Below are 24327 nucleotides of genomic sequence, written 5' to 3' on the forward strand. Positions count from 1 at the left end.
CATTACAGAGTACATAGTCATGTCACTGACTGTCCTCAGAGGAGATCACACTCTACTCTCTACCATAGTCATAGTCTAATGTCCTACCATAATATTATGTATTTATATAGCACTGACATCTTCTGCAGCACATTACAGAGTACATAGTCATGTCACTGACTGTCCTCAGAGGAGCTTACACTCTAATCCTACCATATTCTTAGTGTAATGTCCTCCTATGTATTTATATAGCACCGACCTCTTCTGCAGCACTTTACAGAGTACCTAAGCCCCCTTTTTTGGCATAGGTTTCTCTTTATAGGGCGCATTAATAGTCTTTGTCCCCGGGCGCTGAAAGCCCTAGCTACGCCTCTGCTTAAGTTCCTGTATAGAACATACATTATCCCATACAAACTCTCTAAGATGAAACAAGGAGAATCCGGGAAATGTTGGAGATGTCAGGAAGACCGAGCTGATTTTTTACATGTGTTCTGGAGTTGCCCTAGAATACAAGAGTTCTGGGCTGATATTCATGATATGCTTTTTGTGCTCTTTAATGGCCTAATACCCTACACTATCAAAGCTTTACTACTGGGGATTTTTGGGGATATTGCACTCTCTGATAAGAAGCTATATCTAGCTCGTTTAATACTTATGTACTCCAAAAGAGCAATTGCTTTACAGTGGAAGAAACAATCTCCACCCTCACTAATGGCTCTTAAAAAAGAGATTAATTTGGATGTCCCTATAGATAAGTCTGTCTACGAGGCCTGAAAGTCTACCAAAAAGTTTTACAAAATATGGAAATGCTGGCTGAAATTCTGTAACCGGGATTTGTAAATGCTATATATAACCCTGGATGTATTTTCCCCAACCTGAGGACTTAAGAGCGGCGGCCGCTTCCTCCCTTATATTCCCCATTGCCTCTCTCCTATCTCATATTACAGCAGCGCTTCCTGTGCGGCTGCTGTTAGGAGGGAAGGGGGCGGGGCAGCGGTTCTCATGGTAACGGCGATCGCCGCTACAGGAAGCCGCTGCCCTGCTTCCTTCCCTTCTTTACAGCAGCCGCGCGGGAAGCTCTGCTGTATTACGAGATGCTGCAACCGAGGAGAGGAGCGCCTGGGGGAATATAAGGAAGGAAGTGACCGCCCGCTCATAAGGTAACAGGAGCGGCGGCCGCGGGGTGGAGAGGGCACCTATCCTAGCTACACTGGGGCACTATACTGGGGTAACTACTGGCTACACTGTTCTAACTGTACTGGCGACACTGGGGCAGCTATACTGGGCTAACTGTACTTGCTATACTGGGCTAACTGTACTAGCTATACTGAGCTAACTGTACTTGCTATACTGGGGTAACAGTAGTTGCTATACTGGGGTAACTACTGGCTACATTGGGCTAACTGTACTTGCTATACTGCGGTAACTATACTTGCTATACTGTGGTAACTATACTTGCTATACTAGGCTAACAATACTTGCTATACTGGGCTAACTGTACTTGCTATACTGGGCTAACTGTACTAGCTATACTGGGCTAACGGTACTAGCTATACTGAGCTAACTGAACTAGCTATACTGAGCTAACTGTACTAGCTATACTGGGCTAACTGTACTTGCTATACTGGGCTAACTGTACTGGCTATACTGGGCTAACTGTACTAGCTATACTGGGCTAACTGTACTAGCTATACTGGGCTAACTGTACTAGCTATACTGGGCTAACTGTACTAGCTATACTGGGCTAACTCTACTAGCTATACTGGGCTAACTGTACTAGCTATACTGGGCTAACTGTACTTGCTATACTGGGCTAACTGTACTAGCTATACTGGGCTAACTGTACTAGCTATACTGGGCTAACTGAACTAGCTATACTGGGCTAACTGTACTTGCTATACTGTGGTAACTGCCGCCGCCACTAGCCACGCCTCTCCAACACCCCCAGCCCCCCCCCCCCCCCCCGGGGGCCCCGGAGAAAATTTTGGTCGGGACAGTGGGCCCCGGGCTCAAAAAGGTTGGGGACCCCTGTGTTAGACAATGTATTTTTGCCTCCTGTATGTTTTGCCTTGTTGGATGGGAGGGGGGCCGGGTGTGAGATAGGAGCGGGAGAACCTTGTTGGGTATGTTACGTTATATTTTCTGTTAAAAAAACAATAAAAATGTTTTACAAAAAAAAAAATTGTCACCATGTGATAAATGTCAGAATGTAAATCAGGGAGGAGAAAGATTTTATAATGGGCAAACACTGACTAAATCATTTATACATAATTATTGTAAAAATGAAGCACTTTTTTATTACATTATTTTCACTGGAGTTCCTCTTTAAGGTTTGTTGTCTAAGTGTGCAATTGAGTCTCCCCATCTGTAATAATCATTTATCTTACTGTGTGTCACAGTAGGGCATCCACTCAATATGATTATGCCACAACTCCTCAAGCCCATCTCCATGATGCAGGTTTTTCCGCAAGGCTTGGTGTACAGAGGCGCCAGAGTAGAATAAAATTGTTTAAAAACCGTCTATAAAGAGGGGGATGTTCAGGTGGACTTACCTCCCTCGAAAATATAAAACTCAATTGAGTCACAATATATCAATACAAATATTTTATTTAACTCCACTTAGTGCAACGCGTTTCGCAGGTGTGGTCCCGCTTCATCAGGCAAACAGGAGTATAACTCAATGGGTCTAAACGCAGAAGTGAGCGCTCTGTACACCTCTGGCGCCTCTGTACACCAAGCCTTGCTGAAATCTTGTTTCCACCCTCGGTGGAGGGGTGCTACAGCGTTTCCTATCTACAGAGAGCGACATCTTAAAAACCTGAGTGGGGTCAGATTCTAATACTCCCCACCTGCACTTGAAGTGGTTGCCTATGGGTAACCCATGTTTGTGAGTATATCTAAATATTTTGCTTTAAACCACAACCATCTCAACAATACTACACAATATTGGGCGCTTGATTTCTCTTTGTTCTTTCATCCATGATGCAGGTGTTCCACCTATTAATGGACGGATCCCCAATGTGTACATTCTTCTGTGTCTTCCTTGCACCAGAAGTAAAAGCTATCACTTGGGTCACTTCTTGTATCACAGCTTCTTAGTCCTGTGGCTGTTGCTGTAGAAAGATTATGATCTGTCCCCAAACCCTGCTGATCACCATGAAACCAACCTTCCTTCTCCCAGTGGCTGTATTTGGATGAGCTAATATCAGTTTTACTGTATTACAAATAAAATATTATTTGGCAAACATCTGAGCAAATGTGGTAGGCAGACACAGAACATTTATATTGTGCTTTTCTCCTGGTGGACTAATAGTGCTTCAGGGCTGCAGCCACTTAGGGCACGCTCCACGAGACCAGGATCATTAGGAAGCCTTGCCCAAAGACTCCTTACTGTTTTATATACTGGCTTGAGCTGGTATTTGAACCCTGGTCAAAGGCAACCCTACATCAAAGACAACATCCAGCTTATAGTGGCTACCAAAATCACTACTAACATTTTTTTAATGTCAACTGCATTCAAAAAATATATAGGTTGGTGTGTTTATTTTTGTGTTTCAAAGATTTTATTGGGTTTTACATTTTTTTAAGCAATACAAGATTACAGTGCATAAATCTGTATGAAACAAAGAACATAGAGAAAAACAAAAAAGTCAACAGAGACATTAAAACAACGTTGTCTCATGAAGTGGGGATCGTCGGAAGTAATGTAGAGTTTGCTCCAGAGGGCTAAGCCCAGCTATCTGGAGCATGCTGCAGGTCATTAGGGAGAGGGAGCCTGATTGCAATCACGACTAACTGAGACCCCTGGAGCCCATCGTCCAGCGATAGATGAGCTACCGAGGAAAGGGGTCGCAAATGTTGGCTTAGCAGATTAGTTGAGAAAGAGATGAAGAGAGAGAAAGAGGAGGAAAGAGAAAAGGAGAGAGAAAAAGAAAAGGAGAGAGAAAAAGAAAAGAGGGTACTCCCGTCCTATAGACCCGTTATCAGCGGACCATCCATTGATGGATGTTTGGTGTGTTTATTTTTAACGCTTGTGAGTGCAAATTGCATTTTATTCATGCAATTGTGATGATAGAAATCCTTGGCAGGAAAAAGCACTTTTGAGAGATGAAGTTATCTGTCAGAGTTCCTACTGAAAAAGAACAAATCAAAGAAGTTATAAATCAGATGAATTGATTCAGTAGTTGGAAAAGTTGCTTTGCAGAAAAGTAAAACTTGCAATGATTAGTGACAGCCTAAGCTGAGAAAACTATGGCTGCTGACATCCAAGAGGGCTTTATTTCACCAGCCTCGACATGAATAAAGAGCTCAGAATAGCAGATTAGTAGTTTGACTTGCAAACCATCACTGAGCGTCTGCTAAATGCCCTCTGTAATGGAATTGAGAGTGAGAAATAATACTGTATTTTATCATCTTTCATTGTCTTCTCCTTCCATACCTTTGGGGGTTTATTTGATAAGTTTGGAGAACAGTGGAGCACAAAAATAATCTAACGAACCTGGACTACATCATTTTAAGTGCTGTTTCACACATCCTGCTGACAGTGGTACATTTACTGCCTTCAGCTGTGTCATATCAGAACATGACAGTTGCTGAAAGGTAAGTAAAAACTTTTTCATTGTTATAAAAATGTACCACACATGTGCAATAAAGCAAAACTGAAATGAGGAACCCTACTTCAGGTTAGATCAGAGATGGATTAAGTTGAAGTGGGGCTCTAGGCAAGGTAGTAGCTTTGGGACCCCCTCATGGTTCTTTTGGTAAGCTGAGGTAAAGAGGGGTCAGAGAAAGTAGTAGGTGGACCCCTTGATGCGCACTAAGCCCCAGGCACCTGCCTATGTTGCCTTGTAGATGATCCTGGTTAGATACATATCTATGTAGAGGGAAGGCTCTGGACACTATAGAGTCTGTCCCATCACTCCCATCATGGAGTTACACAACTGGCTATGTGTTCGGTATTGCTTTGCAGCCTTTGGAAGTACTGCCATCCCCAAGTGCTTGTGAAGACAAGTTCATCCATACTGCGCATGCAAATGCCCAGACTTGCGCATAGTTCCGATATTGTTAACTGAGTGTGAATGCTTTCCAAACATTCACATATGCTTTTAATGTACTAAAAAATAATGTAGAATTCTCATTTTTTCTAAATGTGTAATGCCATTTATGACTTGACTGCAACAAGTTAAAAGTATCCACAAAGACTTTTTATTCACCCTGTAGAATACATAGAATGAGATGAGGATTCAAGGATTATGCCTGGTACACATCATGCAATTTCCCGTCAGACAGACGGGTTGAATAGATATTTCCCGACAGATCCGATCTAATTTCCAATCTTTTTTATGATCATTTCTATGCAAATCGATCAGAAAAACGTTCGGAAATCAGATCGGACCTGTCAGAAATGAACTATTCAACCCATCTATCTGATGGGAAATTGCATGGTGCTACATTCCCACTGACACATTGTAGTGTGTTGTAAGCAAACACAATGCAATTAGAATGTAATAGGATTTTCACATAGGCAGGTCAGCAGTGTGGTGCTGCAGAATCCATTGGAATAACGCGGGGCATGTTGTGGAATACTGGACAACAGGCCTGACGCATAAAGTTCAGTAAAGTAGCTGTGTGCAGGGAGCACGTGGGAATTTTACTGATAATAGCATGGGGGGGGGGCGCATTGAGAGAGCCCTACCCATTAGCGTCATGTGATACAAACTTTACCGAACTTTAGTGCATCAGGCCCAATGTGTGCAATTAAAGTTGCAGTGGAGAATACTTTTCATTAACTGTGTGCTTCACTGTATACGTCACATGGACCGGAGTGTATGCAAAGTGATTTTTTCCCCTCCGCTACATTGAGATCCTGTTTTTATAGTGCTTGAATCGCAATGCCCCAGTGTACAACCAGCCTTAAAAGATGTATGCAAATAAATGAGTGGCCATAATGTCCTGTTCCCCCAATCATCTACACATAACACCACATTTACTCAAACATTCCTGCGGCAAGTCCATTACTCTCTTGCTTTGAGTGACCCAGACAAATGGGAATGGTCGCACACAGAGAAATGCTTGTATTCCACTGAAGTTTCTTGGTAAATCACACAGCAATACAGGACAAAGCTTCATGCACATTTCACATGTGGGGCACAATCATGGAATGTTTGGATGCTCATACACCTCTCCTTCCTGCATGTGGTACCCGATAGGAAAGTCACTGAGAAGGTCGCATAGCAAACGTGTAAAATGTCATTTCAGAGACAAAATGGGGTGGAACTTTCACAGTGAACTAGAAAGAGCTTGAAAAAATGTGCCACACTCTCAAATGGGCTGATCTTTGGCAAGTCTCAAATATGGAATTTAATACATTTATTTCTAGCATGGGAAAAACAAAAACAAATGAATTTACAGAACACAGAAGTGTGTACAGTGTCTGGAAAGTATGTATGCCCTGGGAAGAATGTTACTCATGCAAACAATATACTTGTATAGAACGGCAACAATATACCCCTAGATATGCGATACAAACACCAATGACTTTTACAGCACAGGAATAAAAATAACGTGCATTCTGAATGGATTGGATTCAGTTTCACAAATGTTGCACAATGTGAATTAAATGTCACAGTGAAAATGCAACAATGTCTTCATAAATAAGTGTTACAGGGCATTGGGTATTACCCCAGGATGCAGAGGCATTGCATGTATCCCCAAGTTGCAAAGGCTTTAGACTCTGCAAAATATGTTGATGTTGCAGTAATGATACTGATATATGGTAATTAGGATTACCTAAAGAGCTAGCACTCATTCGCTGCCATTTTAGCCAACCCTTGGAGTCCAGGGCTTAGTTGAGATTATTTATAGCCGCAATTGCCAGGCTTGAGTTTAATTCAGTGCACATTGTATGAAATACTGTGTATCATGACTTGCAGGGCACTCAATTGTGTGTATTGCACGGGAACTCTGTCTGTCTTGGATTTATGTAAAAAAAGAAGACCCTTGTGGTGGAAGCTGCATGCAACTGCAGTCACATCCCCAGTAAAGTAAAAAAAAATATTTAGTAACCTTTCAGAAATCCTCTCTGTGTCAACACAGCTGGCAAGGGTTGCAATGTTTTTTCTTAATCCAGGTGGGTGCATAACTAAAATCATGCCCTTTCCCCACCTGGTGTGTTATCCCATGTCTGGGAGGTCAATCTGGGGGTGGGAGGGGGCAAATAACAATAACCATGCACTGATCATGACTTAATTGCATTTTAAAATCACACAGCAATTTCCTTTTTCCTGCATACTGTATGCGATTCACATGCAATGCTATCCTATAGGGAATCCAAATTGCATGCAATTGCATTCATTTTTTATGCATTTTTGAAAAAAAGAAGGAAAAAAAAGATTTTTTTGATGTATCTTTTCACCGATTAAATATGATTAATTATTAAAAACAGAAAATTCACAAACAATGCATGACAAATGCAAACACAGTAAAAAAAAAAAAAACGGAGAAACGCACTTGCGGAGAAAACCACTGTGGATTGCTAAAAACTCTTAGTTTTCCGCACAGACAAGTGTGCTCCCAGCATTACAGGAGAACTAGAATGAAAAAAGTGACATGGAAAAAATATTTTTAATGAATTTTACTCTCAGATACTTACCTATGGAGAGGAAAGGCCCTTGATCCTGTTGAGCCGTTCCGGTCCCCTCGTCAGAGCGATTCAACCAACTGAATGAATACACCTCCGTGAGCCTTCGAAAGGCTTTAGGAGCACTCCTGACCCCAAGTGCCCTCGATGAAGGGTAGCTCTGTCCTGCACATGTGTGAGCGCAATTGAGTGTGCACTCAAACATGCGCAGTATAAAGACGCCAGTCTTTGAGGGGCGCTCAAGGGTATGAGTGCTCCCGATGCCTTACAAGGGCTTCCGGAGATGGCAAATTCAAAGGGAGATAACAGTGCTGGAACCGGGACACCGAAGGAGGAACAGGAAGGCTCTTTAGGATCTTCTTTGGGTCTTCCCTCTCCATAGGTAAGTATCTGACTTTATTTTTATTTTTATTTTTTTTAAGTCTAATCATAGTGGAATAGTTATTTCTTGCCAGAGAAATTCTGTTTAAGGAAAACTAGGATTCATTTTACATGTTTTGAGCATGAATGTTATTTGCATTATTTAAAAAAAAAAAAAAAGATAAACGCGGTCTCATTTCTTTCATTAAATATGATGGGCAAATAAATGCCCATTAGAGAAAAGGAGAGGGCGATGAGCGCTTGTATAATTCAGCAGAATACTGTTTTATATAATGATGATAATGAAGATGGGTTTTGAAACAGATCCCAATGCTCAGCGGAAACAGACAGAGATTTGACTAATGACAGCAGAGACAGCATGATTTTACTTTGTCTCCTGTCATACATTTAAAAATAGTGATTCAGAGAATTGTGCATTCAGCTTGTTAGTTCTTTCTGGCTTGCTCTGTTATGACCAATTTCCCACTGAAAGCAGATCTCGTAGAGAGACTAGATTGGAGAGGGTGATGGAGTTGCTTGGGATGAGACAGCCGGCTATGTGAGCAGAAGAAGTCGCATTTCACATCTGGAAGTTAGACGCACTGGAGCTTTTCAAGTTTAAAGCACACCTATAAGGGAAAAAAGTTGAAAAAACAGATACTTAGTAATAGCAGGCCTCTGGATGGTCCTGGGGCTTCCCCGGTATTCCTTGACCCCTCCCCTGCTGCCCAGTACACTCTTCCTCTTTATGGCCGTGCTCCTATCCATGTACGAGCACAGGCATACTCAGGCAAGTACAGCAGAACAAAGCTTGGGCACTGGGCATGGGGTGGACCGTACTCGCATATCCGCAGTATGGCCACAAGAAAATATTACGAGAATTTTGTTGAATATGTTTAGAGGGATCAAGCACTAGAATGGAGTGGTATAAGAAGATGGGGAAGCCTCCGGACTATCTAAAAGCTTTCCTCTATTGAGGTAAGTATGTCGTTTTTTTCATGACTTCAGTTACCATATCAGGCATCATACAAAGCTTTTTTTAAATAAGACAGAAAACTCCCAATATACAAAAGTAGAGATGGCCATGAGTCAAGATCTTTTATGGAAAAAATTAGCTAAGTAGAATTTACAAACATTTACCACATTAAATTTGTCTAAGATAGACTAATGTCTCCCTTTGCCAACAGAAAAGTGGTAGATAGCAACATGTGCACAGCACGCTGTAAAACCCTTTGAAATAACAAGCAATATGGCAGCCCCTAAGTAGGCAAAAAAAAAAACAGGCAACAGGAATCAAAAATGGGGAGGAAGCAATAAATAAAACACGAGTTGATACACAAACCGTAGTTCTGATAAATCACGGATTAAACATAGCAGAATCTTATTCACCTCTCCATCAGAATAATGAAACATACTGAATTTTTTTTGTTAATTACATGTTTTGATTTTATCAATCTCTACCCAAGTTTGATATGTGCAGGGCATGCATAGCAATATTCACTGATCTTCATCACAATTCTCAAACGGCTTGTCATTTTGCGGTCAATGTTATCTATTGCTTCAGCAGAATCAATCTTTGTCCCCTTACTACCAATGTATCCATGCTACTCAAAAGTTATAAGAATAAAAAAATGCACAGAGTTGGAACTTCAAAACTAACAAGGCAAGACACTGGCCTGTTAACTGCAATGCAGTTTTAGATTGCATTGTATGTGTGTGGTGAGATATTATAAAAAAGATTGGATCAAGAGGACCATCACACAGTTTACTATTTCCTGATTAGCTTTTAATAGAAACTATTTTTTTTCTTTCTTTTTTTTAACACATAGCTCTCCTCTCATATGCAGCCATTCGCAGTATCAGTCAGTAAAGAGTATGAGATAGAAACAAAAAGCCTCTCCACCCCATAGCTTGCCACTCCCCATCAACACCCCCTTCCTCCCTCATGGCCCCTCCCCATCTGAGGTAATGCTGGATTTCTAGAAGCATAACCGGTACTTTATGAAACCACTACAATGTATTGCAGTCCACAATCAAGTATTCAACTTTATTCATTCCAAAAAATGTAGAAACATTTCCCCAAAAATCCATCAACAGTTTTTTGCATACATTTGCAGGCTTGGTAAGATACACATTTGCCAGTGACTGGATAGAGAATTGCACATAGATGGATTTGGCTTGAGGAACTTTTTAGCAATTTTTAGGGAACAACATTAATCCGTTTAGGGCATAAGTGGCTCTTCATTAGTCCTTTGCAAACAAAGTCTAATATTAAAACAAACACATATAATCAGAGATCTGTACAATAGATAAATATATTCAATAGAGTACCACTCACCAAAAAGACACCAAAATAATTGTACAAGGTAATGGCCCATATGCAATTAACTTTTTCTCCTGACTTTTCTCCTAAGTGATATTTTCAAACTTATCAATAAAGTATATCTTAACCACTTCACAACTGAGGGGTTTAAGGCCCCGTTCACACTTGCGTTTTGGCAAGTAAACGGACCGGATCCTGATCGGATCAGGACCTGATCCTGATCAGAACCGTATGTATCAGGCATGCATCAGGCTGCCATCCGGATCCGTGGGCAAAAAATAGTGAAATTTAAATAAAAAAATGTTGGGGTCAGCAGAAGGTGCACCTGGTGCACCTGTAGAATCAGGTTCCTCCGCTGTAGGCCTCACCTCCACCTCCGACATTCTGCCAAAACAGCTCCAGCACGTCTGTCACTGCTGCTCCACTCCAGATATGCTGGGCCCATGTGTCCCCATCCGAAATGGCTGCTTGGATACGCATAGGAAGTGGGGTAGAACATCAGGTTTTTGTAGGCAGTGTGTTCTGTGCCTTCCGTTCCCCATTGGTTTCTGTGTTCCGGATGGTGCTGTCAGGCTCAGGTCCGGCTCCGGTCCTGGTGCGTGGGCCGGTGATCCGGACCCAAAAAATAGCGCATGTTGGAAAAGTGTCCGGAGTCCGGATCTGTCCGGCTCCGTACTGTACGGAACGGACACATGTGAACGTCCGCATAGACTTTGCATTGCTATGCGAAACGTACGTTACGTTTGTACAGTCAGTATACGGTCCGGATCAGATCAGGAAAATCCGGACAGGGAACGCTAATGTGAACCGGGCCTAATTACCCGTTGAGCACCAGAGCAATTTTCACCTTTCAGCGCGCCTTCCATTCATTCGTCTATAACTTTATCATTACTAATCACAATGAAATGAACTATATCTTGTTTTTTTTTTGCCACCAATTAGGCTTTCTTTAGGTGGGACATTATGCCAAGAATTATTTTATTCTAAATGTGTTTTATTGGGAAAATAGGAAAAAATGTGGGAAAAAATGCATTATTTTTCAGTTTTTGGCCATTATAGTCTTTAAATAATGCATGCTACTGTAATTAAAACCCATGAAATGTATTTGCCAATTTGTCCCGGTTATAAAACCGTTTAAATTATGTCCCTATCACAATGCTTGGCGCCAATATTTTATTCGGAAATAAAGGTGCATTTTTTTCAGTTTTGCATCCATCCCTAATTACAAGCCCGTAGTTTATAAAGTAACAGTATTATACCCTCTTGACATAAATATTTAAAAAGTTCAGTCCCTAAGATAACTATTTATGTATTATTTTTTTATTGTAATTTTTTTTTTGAATTACAAAAAAAAATAAAAAATTGGGGAGTGTGGGAGGTAATGAATTTTTAGTGTAAAACTAATGTATTTGTATATGAAAAATGCTTTAGGGTGTAGTTTTACTATTTGCCCACAAGATAGCCGCAGTAACTTTTTGTTTATGCGACCTGCAAGCGTAGGAAGTACTTATGAGGCTGGGAAACGTTTTCTTTCACAATGATCGCGCTGCTTCTCATAGAAGCAGCCGATCATTGCGGGGGGCTTAGATCAACGAACGGGAATGGTTTTTCCCATTCATTGATCTCCGGGCGAGCGGAGCGGCGGCGTGCACGAGCGCGGGGACACGCGCACGAGCGAGCGGGAGCGCGGACAGCGGCAGGAGGTGCGGATATCTCCGTCCCTGGTGTTGACAGGGTGGAAAAAGGGACAGAGATATCCGCACCGCTGGTGGTAAAGTGGTTAAGCCACCAGCAAGCCTACAAAGTACTCAAAACAATTTTAATAGTTCCCTTCCACCTACTTTTGGTACTTTTTCAATTGCAGAGTGCTGAAAATTATTTTAAATAGAAGATGAAAATGTATCTCCTAGGAGTAGTCAGGAGAAAAAGTGAATTGCATATGGGCCCATGAGTTCAATGTAACCCAATTCCATCTGAACGCAGTGGTGATCAAAAATTGAAATGAGAAAGGAGTATAATAGAGAATGTGCAAATATCCCAGAATAAACGTTTTTAGGAACGCCACAAGAGGTATCTAAGGTGATTCAGACAATATTTTCAAACGTTATTGGTATTATTTATATTATAATTTGGTTGCTTGGCAAAGGTCCCTTGAACCATTCCTAATGGCTAATGTTTTATGAACAGGCCAAGGATTTACAGTAGATACTGAGATCATTTTTATTTAGTATCACATTTCACCACCATTAAAAAATTATTGGGTTAAAATGCCATCCCTGTTATTATGCAAATTCCTCTAGATCTAAATTGGGAGATGTGGCAATAGGCGATATGAGAACTACCTTAGCGCTGCTAGATGTACTGGCTGACCTCAGCTGCCAATTTATTAGTATGAAAGTCAAAATCAAAGTGAAAATATTCAGAGATGCATCTTATTCCCCCAGTGCCCAAAAAGGGTCCTCCGTTTTTCAATGTAAAAAGCTTGAGGCTGTGCAATAGCCGTTTGCATGTTAGCTAGGATGCTTAGGAGTTGTAAGGTGAATAATTATGTAACCCAAATTAATAATAAAAATCTGGTAATCCTTTACACTAATATCTTGAAAGCTTTTAGAAATTTCTATTGAGATTAGTATAATCTTTCCACTATTCACAGTGATGTAGCTAAAACTCTGAAGCTTAGTCAGCGTTGCCTCTGCCAAGAATCTAGCATGTGTATGGTGACCACCAATCCCCCACCCTTCATGTTCAATGGATTGTCAAACAACCAGCCAGCCAGGCGGATCACCACAGCTGAGTGCTGGCCAAGGGCATTGTTCTCTTAATCACCCCTCCTGCTATGTACCACTCTGTCGTGTGCTGCACCATTGGCCCTCCACCGCCCTCATCCTGCTTTGCTTACAATGCGCATGGACTCAGTTAAGGAAAGTTTGGGAGTCGACTTGCCTAAGAGTAAGACCTACATTTTTCACTTTTAGCCTGGATGTTGGGAGTTGTAGGGGGCCACCTCTCTCTTTCCCTATGTCTGCCCCCTCTCTCTTTGTGTACCCCAAGCACTCGCCTTTCTCTCCTTACCCCGCGCCTATTTATTTTATTTATTTATCATATTTATAAAACGCCAATTTATTACGCAGCGCTGGACATTAGGTAAGGTTACAGACAATATTCAGAGGTGACATACAGCAATAAGACAATACAGGAATACATGCAAACCTGATCAAGCAGCATAGTATGAGTACAAGGTCACTAGATGGGATCGTAGTGATTAGGCAAGTTGAGTTCACTCAAGAGTTACTCAGATCCATTGGAAGGGTGTACGTTGATGGAGGTGTATGAACAGGTAGGAGACACAAGGAGGAGGACCCTGCCACAGCCTTACAATCTAGAAGGAGATGTAGGGGAGTTTAGAGCACCAGTGTGTGTGTGTGTGTAAGGGGGGGGGGGGGGTAGGCCAGGGTGATAAGGTGCTCCTATATGCACAGCTCTGAATGTGCGGACCTATTCTACCACTGTGTGCCTGGATGTTCATCTCCTCATCAGTGTGGCCTGGTTAGTGAGGAGTTAATGGCTGCACTTGAGGATTATAAGTGGTTCATGGCTGCAACACCTTATGCAATGCAGCTATTAACACCCTCAAAAGCGGCCATTAACCCCTCCTGGTCCCCAAGTGCAGCCATTAACCCTTCCTGGTCCCTAAACGTAGTCATTAACCATTAACTTTTCAGGGATGACTTATATGTGAGTAATTAAAGAATTCCAACTTAATAAGGTCAAATATTGGAGTTGACTTACACGTGGGGTTGACTTATAGTCGAGGATAATCACTAATGTTCTTCTTAAGTTTATTCTTGGTTCAGTTTTGCTTTAAATGTAGTATAAATAAAAACCAACAACATACACTATGGGAACCAAACACCTAGACCATTCAGTGTTTGCAGCATCATCTTAAATCCTATTATTGCATCATAATTTAGCAGATTTATAATTGTACCTTTATTCCCTTATTGGTTAGCAAAAGTCATAATACTTGTTGAGAGGCAAAGGTTTATGTGTCATGCAAAGAGGGTCACTTCTGACCTGCACTACTGCATTCTTTAAGTTTCATGACAACTTGCGACAGCCAGCTTTTGGGAACTCCACCTGTCCTGACTGATTCTAGGTGGAGTCCAATATTCGATGACTGTATTGTGTGTATGTAATCAGTCCATCCAATATACATTATTAGTGCATGCTGATAAACACAGATGTGTCCTGGAAGGACAAACATTTTAGAGAAATCAACAGTCTTTGTCGCATAGAATGAGAAAAGAAAATGCAGAGTGCAGACCTCCCCAATCACACACTTAAAGCATGAATCAAAAGCCTACTGGTTACAATGGGAAGATCAGACATTGTGACATCAAGAAAAATCTTATTAACAATCATAAGATCTATACGTGCAGTTACTTTAATAAGAAAATATCTGACACAAGTATTTTCCTTTACTTAAAGGACCACTATCCCAAAAAAATTGTAAAATTTAAAATACACATAAACACATACAAATAAGTAAAATGATATAACATATATATATATATATATATATATATATATATATATATGTGTGTGTGTGTGTGTGTGTGTGTGTGTGTGTGTGTGTGTGTGTGTGTGTGTGTGTGTGTGTATATATATATCTATATATATATATATATATATATATATATATATATATATATATATATAGATAGATAGATAGATAGATAGATAGATAGATATTATAAATATATATAAATAATAACTACCTACCTACCTAACTGACATTTTAACTTAAGCTATCCAACTGTCAACCTAAAACCATAGCCAGTAACTCTAGCTGCAGTGGCGTAGCAATAGGGGTTGCAGAGGTAACGACCGCATCGGGGCCCTTGGGCTTGAGGGGCCCCGAGAAACTCGCCCTCAAATGCAGAATTAGCTCTTTATTGCTTTTGTGGTGTAATAATCACTTCTTATTGATGCTTTAAATGTTAGTAGTCATTAACAAACTGTTCCCCATCCCCTTTCTGCAACTCTGACACTGTTGTTGTCCTTGGCATGTTTTGGTTCACCGTGTCAATTGTTATATATAGAGTGCTTGGGGGGCCCAATATAAAAGTTTCACCGGGGCCCATAGCTCATTAGCTATGCCACTGTCTAGCTGCAGTTATGTGTCAGCAGCTGCACTGAGGGTAATGGAGAATTTCAGAAGCTTGTACGTCCTGAAGCAGTAATGCTGTGGAAAGGCATAAGATATAAAAAGGAAATGACACCCAGTGGAAGCCACACCTGGGGATTGAGTCACTAAACCATGATAACTTATATCACAACTGCGGTAGTGTTTTTGCGCGCGCAATTGTTTAGATTTGCGCGCAAAAATCCGCAATTGCACGCGGAAACGCTAGCGTGGCCGTGATATGAGTTATCACGGTTTAGTGAATTAAGCCTCTGGTGTATTATCTCAAGGGGAGCTAGTCTTGTTGAGATGACCCAGCAGGAAACCTTATAGACGAATGACCGATCCCTGCTCACGACAATTTGGTTGCAGTCACAAATTTGTAAGACATAGTTGACTCAGCGGGAAACACTTATTCATACCAACAACTGAATAGTAAAGTTGTGCGAGCAGATCCGCTAAATGAAGCAAGCGCCATGCCCAAAGCCCAGCGGCTGAAGGCCATGGGCAAGGGTCCTGGTGTACAATTATACTGTTAGTGTTTCTCCTGGGTCCCATATTTCGTACAAATTAGTGAACATGACCAAATTGAAGCAAGCAAGGAGTGGCCATTGGTCTATGAGGTTTCCTGCTGGGTACCCTCAACTGGACTAGCTCTTCTCAGGGTGTAAACACAGCACGAAATGCAGTAAGCTTCAAAACTAATAATTCTGGTTACCTAGCCAGGGCACCCACCATATAAGCTTAAGCTCCAGTGGTGTTTCATCTTCAGACCAACCACCTTACTATGTTCGCTCCACAGTGTGGTCTTCTTCCTGATGGAATATATAGTATATGCAAATCCTTTATTTGTCAGTTCCATTAGAGAAGGCTATCATAAGGAATTGTATGGAAAATACCCCAGGGGGGGCAGAATACAGCTTCAGAATAAATATCAAAAAGTGCCCAGGAAAAATAAATGTATTAAACACATACAACTATTTGGTGGAGGGGTTCTTACCTCCATGAATCAGTGCAGGCAGAAATTAAAAGGTCACTATGGTGAAAAACTGTAAAAATGTAAAATACATACTGGTATGTACACATGCAAATACTCATCCTAGACACACACACACACACACACACACACACACACACACACACACACACACACACACACACACACACACACACACACACACACACACACACACACACCAGTATTACTATGCAAGATGTTCACATACTATCAATAACAGGCATATACTGTATCAGTGGTATGAAGACAATACCACTGACAGACAGATATAACCAAAAAAGCACAAAAAGACAAATACTAATGTATTACAGACATTACTGCACTGGCAGACAGATATTACCAATGCTATTCAGATATCAGTGGCATTAAGATAATACCAACTACAGGTTGTCATCAATAATGTACAAATCATACAAACAACAGCCAGATATTACTGGCGACATAGTAACAAGAGGCTTACAGATATCATCAATGGATATGTGATGTGAAACTCAACTAGTAAGTTTATTTTGCTCTACACTGAGCAGAAACTCTTGGACTGAACAGAAAGTCTTGGACTAAACAGGAGCTTTGTACAGGACTAATCAAGTTCGGAAAGCTAAAGACTGTTGCTTGCCATCTTCACCACTGAGGGGTTTTTCCCCTTTAGGACCAGAGCAATTTTCACCTGTCAGCGTTCCTCCCTTTCTTACACCAATAACTTAAATACAACTAATCACAACGACATGATCTTGTTTTTTTTCGCCACCAATTAGGCTTTCTTTGAGAGGTACATTATGCTAAGAATGATTTTATTCTAAACACATTTTAATTGGAATAACAAGAAAAAAATGGCAAAAATGTATTATTTATCAGTTTTCGGCCATTATAGTGTTAAAATAAATAGTTCTACTGTGGATAAAACCCACACATTTTATTTGCCCATTTGTCCCGGTTATTGCGACGATTAAAATTTTTCCCAATGTATGGCGCCAATATTTTATTTGAAAATAAAGGTGATTTTTTTCAGTTTTGCGTCCATCACTATTTATAAGCCTGCAAATTAAAAAATAACAGTTATATACCCCCTTGACATACCTATTGAAAAATGTCAGTCCCTAAGGCAATTATTTATGTATTTTTTTATGTACATTTTTATTATATATATATATATATATATATATATAGTAGAAACCAAAAGTTTGGACACACCTTCTCATTCAAAGAGTTTTCTTTATTTTCATGACTATGAACATTGTAGATTCACACTAAAGGCATCCAAACTATGAATTAACACATGTGGAAGTATAGTACATAACCAAAAAGTGTGAAACAACTGAAAATATGTCATATTCTAGGTTCTTCAAAGTAGCCACCTTTTGCTTTGATTACTGCTTTGCACACTCTTGGCATTCTCTTCAGAATCAGACTCAGCATCAGAATCAGTTTATTCGCCGAGTACGACAGGCATCGCACCCGGAATTTTTTGTGGTACACACGGCATAGAAAAGTTTAGAGTTACATGTGAAAGGGGCATTTAGACAATAGACAGACAGAGATATAGAGAATGCAAGATAAAAACTGATAATAACAACTATATTGTTTAAGCAGCAGCGAGATTACATAACATGCATAACTTGATAAAGGGTGCAACTTGATTTGGGCCGCAGTGCGAGACTATCGTGTTTCCCGAGGGTGGTAGCTCGAGTTCAGCAGGCGGACGGCTTGGGGAAAGAAAGTATTTAAATGTCTGGAGGTCTTGGTAGGGATGGATCTGTAGCGGCGACCCAAAGGCAGGCGGTCAAAGTAGCGACTGCCGGGGTGGGAGGGGTTGTTCCGTATTTTATTTGCTCTCGACTACAGTCTAGAGGTGTGTAGGAGGTCCAGAGGTGGAAGGGATGACCCAATGATTCTCTCTGCAGTATTTATTACTCTCTGGAGCTTGAGTCTGTCTTGATGAGCTTCAAGAGGTAGTCACCTGAAATGGTCTTCCAACAGCCTTGAAGGAGTTCCCAGAGATGCTTAGCACTTGTTGGCCCCTTTGCCTTCACTCTGCAGTCCAGCTCACCCCAAACCATCTCGATTGGGTTCAGGTCTGGTGACTGTGGAGTCCAGGTCATCTGGCACAGCACCCCATCACTCTCCTTCCTGGTCAAATAGCCCTTACACGTCCTGAAGTTGAGTTTGGGGTCATTGTCCTGTTGAAATATAAATGATGGTCCAACTAAATGCAAACCGGATGGAAAAGCATGCCGCTGCAAGATGCTTTGATTGCCATGCTGGTTCAGTATGCCTTCAATTTCCCAACAGTGTCACCAGCAAAGCACCCCCACACCATCACACCTCCTTTATGCTTCTCGGTGGGAACCAGGCATGTAGAGACCATCCGTTCACCTTTTCTGCACCGCACAAAGACATAGTTGTTGGAACCAAAAATCCCAAATTTGGACTCATCAGACCAAAGCACAGATTTCCACTGGTCTAATGTCCATTCCTTGTGTTCTTTAGCCCAAATAAGTCTCTTCTGCTTGTTGTCTGTCCTTAGCAGTGGTTTCCTAGCAGATATTCTACCATGAAGGCCTGATTCACACAGTCTCCTCTTAACAGTTGTTCTAGAGATGTGTCTGCTGCTAGAACTCTGTTTGGCATTGTCCTGGTCTCTAATCTGAGCTGCTGTTAACCTGCGATTTCTGAGGCTGGTGACTCGGTGAACTTATCCTCCGCAGCAGAGGTGACTCTTGGTCTTCCTTTCCTGGGGCGGTCCGTATGTGAGTCAGTTTTTTTTTTGTAGCGTTTGATGGTTTTTGAGATTGCACTTGGGGACACTTTCAAGGTATTCCCTATTTTTCGGACTGACTGGCCTTAATTTCTTAAAGTAATGATGGCCACTCGGTTTTCTTTACTTAGCTGCTTTTTTCTTGCCACAACAAATTCTAAAAGTCTATTCAGTAGGACTATCAGCTGTGTATCCACCTGACTTCTTCACAACGCAACTGATGGTCCCAACCCCATTTATAAGGCAAGAAATCCCACTTATTAAACCTGACAGGGCACACCTGTGAAGTGAAAACCATTTCAGGTGACTACCTCTTGAAGCTCATCAAGAGAATGCCAAGAGTGTGCAAAGCAGTAATCAAAGCAAAAGGTGGCTACTTTGAAGAACCTAGAATATGACATATTTTCAGTTGTTTCACACTTTTTGGTTATGTACTATACTTCCACATGTGTTAATTCATAGTTTGGATGCCTTCAGTGTGAATCTACAATGTTCATAGTCATGAAAATAAAGAAAACTCTTCGAATGAGAAGGTGTGTCCAGACTTTTGGTCTAGGGTACTATGGGGGAGTGTGGGAGGGAAATAGTTAATTTTAGATGTAAGTCTAGGTATTTTTATTAATAAAATGTGGTGTGATGTAGTTTTACTGTTCGGCCACAAGATTTCCTCAGTCATTATTTCCATATTGTGTACGTAAGGACTTGAATTGAAAATAATGTGTGGCAGTGTAACACCCGGAAGATACATAATAGATGCCAGCGCTCATTGACTCAGGGACTTAGATTCATTCATGCCCCCGCTAACCGGCAGTAATGGCCGCTCCCATTGACTCATTTTCGCGGCCCTGGGACTTCAAATGAAGTTTCCCAGGATGTGATTGTACTGCAATATTAGAAAAAGGCACTCCACAGGCTTCAAACTTTCATTTGATTTATTAGAGCATGGACACATACATGTTATGGGTCACCTGACCCTTCCTCACACTTGAGGAATGGTCAGGTGACCCATAACATGTATGTGTCCATGCTCTAATAAATCAAATTAAAGTCTGAAGCCTGTGGAGCGCCCTTTTCTAATGTTGTTGGATACAAGGAAAGCAGGTGGTGGACCTGCAGGAAAAGTGCACCGGCCAGCTACCGAATCAAGGTGAGCCCCACTGAGTTCCAGGGTGGTTATTGATGTGATTATACTGCACCTGGGCCCATATGCAATTCATTTTTTTCTCCTGAGTTTTGTCCTTAGTGATATTTTTAAACTTGTTAATAAGGTTTTTTTTTTTTTTAAGCCACCACAAAGCAATTAAATAATCAAAATAATTTTGTTAACACTTTTTCACCAACTTTGGGTATTTTTTCAGTTGAAAAGTGCTGGAAAATTATTTCAAAGAGAAGTTGAAAAACTATCTCCAAGGAGAAAACTCAGGAATAAAGGTTAATTGCATATGGGCCCTGGTGCAGTAAGTAGTTAATTGATTAATCAGTTGCCAAGCATGGGCCCCCAGGAGGCGGGGCAGTCGGGGCCCACCGATGGGACCATCGGAGGTTCGGTGGCTCAGTCTGAGCCTGCTGCCCATTAATGTGATCAGAGGTGCCAGGAGGCTCAACAAGGAGTTACCTTAGTCAGTTAGTTAAACTTTATTATTATTATTTATATATACAGTATAAACCTGTGCCAAATGGGAGAAATTGATTTTACTTACCTGGGACTCCTTCCAGCCCACTGTAGTCCATCAGCTCTCTCAATAAAATAAAAATAAAATACACACTTGAATCAGCGGAATAAACAGAATAGGCACCAAACATTCTAACAGTTAATGATAATCTAAGATTGATGATGCATGTTTTTTGCATGGCTAAAAACAAAAAATGAATATGCTTTAGTTGACAGCCCCAATATCAGGTTTTTAGGGCTCATTTGGCACAGCATGTTGCTGAGTATAAGGAGGCAGCATGCTGAAAATATAGACCACGGAGCCTTTTTGAGTATTCAGTGACAAATGTTCACAGCAGTGCAGCATGACAATACTAGTTCCCTGGGAGTCCTGCTGATCCTCTGCCTCTAACGTTTATAGCCATAGACCCTGAACCAGCATGCAGAACAGATATTTCTGACAAAAATCTGACAAGGTTAACTACATGCTTGGTTCAGGTGTGTGATTCAGACACTACTGATGCATGAATATGTTTAAAAGGAAATAAATATGACAGCCTCCATGTACCTCTCACTTCAGGTTCCCTTTAAATACAGTAGATACCGGTTATCTGGAACTAAACTAATCAGCAGTCTCAACCAACAAGTGCAAATCGACTGCAGTACTAATAGTGGTAAAGGTTGCCGATTAACGTAGACGCCAACGGGACCGGTAGAGGAGCCAGGAGGACGCCGGCGGACCTCGTGGGCTACGGGGGGCTGGAGGAAGCCCCTGGTAAGTCCAAATTGCGATTTTAGGCAGAGCTTAGGGTCCCTTTAAACCCTGTAAAATTACATTTTGCTGTGGTACACTATACTATATAGAGAGTTCCAAGTTCTGCCTACACATTTTAAAGCAAACCTTAGATCCAGTCCTTGATAAAGGGGAACAGAAAGAGGCACAAAGAGGGACAGGGATCAGTCATTCTACAGAGGGATACAGTGGAGGCAGAGCTAAATAGTGGTGGCACAGATAGTGATACTGAGGGAACAGAGACAGGTTACAAAGTGGGTGGCAGAAGTAACACCGAGGGGGACATTGGAGGCACAGTGGAGGTACAGGGGACAGAGATTGGGACATTGGAGGCACAGTGGAGGTACAGGGGACAGAGATGGGGACATTGGAGGCACAGTGGAGGTACAGGGGACAGAGATTGGGACATTGGAGCCACAGTGGAGGTACAGAGGACAGAGATGGGGACATTGGAGGCACAGTGGAGGTACAGAGGACAGATATGGGGACATTGGAGGCACAATGGAGGTACAGGGGACAGAGATTGGGACATTGGAGGCACAGTGGAGGTACAGGGGACAGAGATGGGGACATTGGAGGCACAGTGGAGGTACAGGGGACAGAGATGGGGACATTGGAGGCACAGTGGAGGTACAGGGGACAGAGATTGGGACATTGGAGCCACAGTGGAGGTACAGAGGACAGAGATGGGGACATTGGAGGCACAGTGGAGGTACAGAGGACAGAGATGGGGACATTGGAGGCACAATGGAGGTACAGGGGACAGAGATGGGGACATTGGAGGCACAGTGGAGGTGCAGGGGACAGAGATGGGGACATTGGAGGCACAGTGGAGGTACAGAGGACAGAGATGGGGACATTGGAGGCCCAGTGGAGGTACAGGGGACAGAGATGGGGACATTGGAGGCACAGTGGAGGTGCAGGGGACAGAGATGGGGACATTGGAGGCACAGTGGAGGTACAGAGGACAGAGATGGGGACATTGGAGGCCCAGTGGAGGTACAGGGGACAGAGATGGGGACATTGAAAGCACAGTGGAGATACAGAGGACAGAGATGGGGACATTGGAGGCACAGTGGAGGTACAGAGGACAGAGATTGGGACATTGGAGGCACAGTGGAGGTACAGAGGACAGAGATGGGGACATTGGAGGCACAGTGGAGGTACAGAGGACAGAGAAGGCACAGTGTTTAAACTTAAGAATGTATTCAGGTTAAGAACGAACCTACAGTCCCTATCTCATTTGTTAACTGGGGACTACTTGTAATTATTACCTATATCGGTTTCATGCTTGTACGTGTACAGGACTAACAATGTTATTGATTTCATTATTATTACTCATTTATAAGCTTCAATAACATCACTTGAAAAGAAACGTTTATCTACATAACTAAATGTCTGAGTGAACACAGGTAAATAACTAGCATGAACTGTAAGTCGTCCCCCTTATTACTTCCTCATGGCTGACCTCACCATAATGAAAGTACTGCTGTCAAGCAGTTGTAAGCATTTCCTGGCTCTCACCTCCACCACACACTCCATCCCATCACTAAATAATTCATAGTTAACTACTAGCTAACTGGGGGGAGGAGAAGAAGGAGGAAAATAGTATGGCTCCTTTATCCATAACTTTTGTGTAGGAAAACTAAGCCATGCTAATACCAGGAGGCAAAGCTGGTCCCAGGCAGTCAGCAGAGATCAAGAGTGGCTTCCAGTCTGCTGCAACAGCTTTTAAAACTAAATAAACGAATGCATTAAAAGCTTATCTGCAGGGAAAGAGAGAAACTGGTGCACACCAGGAGCTGCACTCTGTGCCCATAATATCCCTCCTTCTCCCGGCCAGGCCACTCCTTCCCAGCAATGTGAGATGCACAAGGAGGCAGGGAATAGTGAGGGGGGAGGCAAGCTCATGTCACTATTAAATGTGAAACCGGACGGCTGTATGGCAAAGCTGTACTTTGCAGCTTTCCCAGGATTGTGCCTCATTCCCTATACACTTTCATGTTTTCCCAACTCCAGGGACTGAGCTGCACAGTGCATCATTCAGTCCTTTTCTTTCTCTTTATAGTGATTCCGGCCACCAAGTCAGTGACAGCAGTAGTATAAGGATCATACAGCCAGGAGGAGGAGGAGGAGGGGGGCTCCCCTTACCAGCCTGATATCGCGACCAGCAGCTGATTCAGCCTGTCAGGGACTACTTTCAATGCTCAGCAGGATCTAAGCCCTCTGATTCCTATTCTTCACCCCTGTCTGTCCCGGATCAACAAGTGAATGTGAGCAGAGCAGCAACTTGTCATATCGAGGTGACATCAGACCAAGTGCAAGGTAAGAGTGGTCCCGGTTGCCATGGATTCCCCAGTGCTTTTTAAAGTGCTCTGCTGCTTCAGTGTGTACGGAGAGAGTAACTTTGTAAGGGCTGGAGGGGAGATTCTGAGGAGCTTTAAAAACTTTTTTTTTCCACTCAGCTACCTTCGTGTTGGTAAACCTAATCCCATATGGAGAACTCAGAGCACCTCACACCTGGTCTGCCTGGGCTAAGCAGCAGGAGTATGCCCTACCTCCCTCCCTCCCTAGTATGACAAGTGCCATGGGAGAATATGCTGTGTACACCTGCTAAACCATCA

The 24327-nt window shown here is 42.1% G+C and overlaps 1 protein-coding gene and 1 long non-coding RNA gene across 4 annotated transcripts in view; one reads left to right on the top strand and one right to left on the bottom strand.

Annotated features, from left to right (window-relative positions):
* Positions 1 to 8296: 8296 nt before the first annotated feature.
* On the bottom strand, positions 8297 to 24021 carry LOC137504800 (uncharacterized). The gene is made up of 3 exons (XR_011019507.1): positions 23855 to 24021; positions 16222 to 16301; positions 8297 to 8607 (listed from the first exon to the last, which is right to left on the bottom strand). It is a non-coding gene; the product is annotated as an uncharacterized lncRNA (long non-coding RNA).
* SLC4A4 (solute carrier family 4 member 4) overlaps positions 15120 to 24327 on the top strand; it is a 403790-nt gene continuing 394582 nt past the window's right edge. Inside the window, exons 1-2 of one of the 3 annotated variants that reach the window (XM_068233367.1) lie at positions 15120 to 15181; positions 23772 to 24028. The gene's annotated coding sequence lies outside the window, so the exon portion shown is untranslated. Of the gene's footprint in view, positions 15182 to 15277; positions 15301 to 21581; positions 21686 to 23771; positions 24029 to 24327 lie in introns of those variants that run through there. The other 2 variants (XM_068233376.1, XM_068233372.1) reach the window with 2 other exon arrangements.

This window comes from Hyperolius riggenbachi, chromosome 1, assembly GCF_040937935.1.
Source record: "Hyperolius riggenbachi isolate aHypRig1 chromosome 1, aHypRig1.pri, whole genome shotgun sequence".
Classification (NCBI taxonomy): domain Eukaryota; kingdom Metazoa; phylum Chordata; class Amphibia; order Anura; family Hyperoliidae; genus Hyperolius; species Hyperolius riggenbachi.